Source organism: Orycteropus afer, unplaced genomic scaffold, assembly GCF_000298275.1.
Source record: "Orycteropus afer afer isolate SDZICR_OR568_19922 unplaced genomic scaffold, OryAfe1.0 scaffold00470, whole genome shotgun sequence".
Classification (NCBI taxonomy): Eukaryota; Metazoa; Chordata; class Mammalia; order Tubulidentata; family Orycteropodidae; genus Orycteropus; species Orycteropus afer.
The window spans coordinates 1,122,972-1,123,322 of record NW_006922057.1 but is presented as its reverse complement, the minus strand read 5'-3'; positions in this window follow the sequence as shown (position 1 = coordinate 1,123,322).

The window sequence follows — 351 nt, the reverse complement described above, 5'->3', positions numbered from 1 at the left end:
GCATGCTTGCCTTATTGCCCATATATATTAAAAAAAAAAAAAATCAGGGTAAAACAAACCAACATAAAATCAAGAAATAAACACAATAACACCACAGTGTCTCAGAGACTACAGATAACTTCAAGTTATCTTATTAACTTCAAGTTAAAAAGAAGCACTATGGGTTCCGGCAAGATGGCGGATTAGGCAGAAGGACTACACAGACCATCTTCAACAAAGAAAAGGAAACCCAATTAACACAGACACAGAAGATAATCTTGGACCCCTGAGCCTTGAAGGGAAGGATATAAAAGTGGACTAAACCCCAACTAGTAGAAGAATTTGCGTGAAAATACCAAAAAAGGAGACACA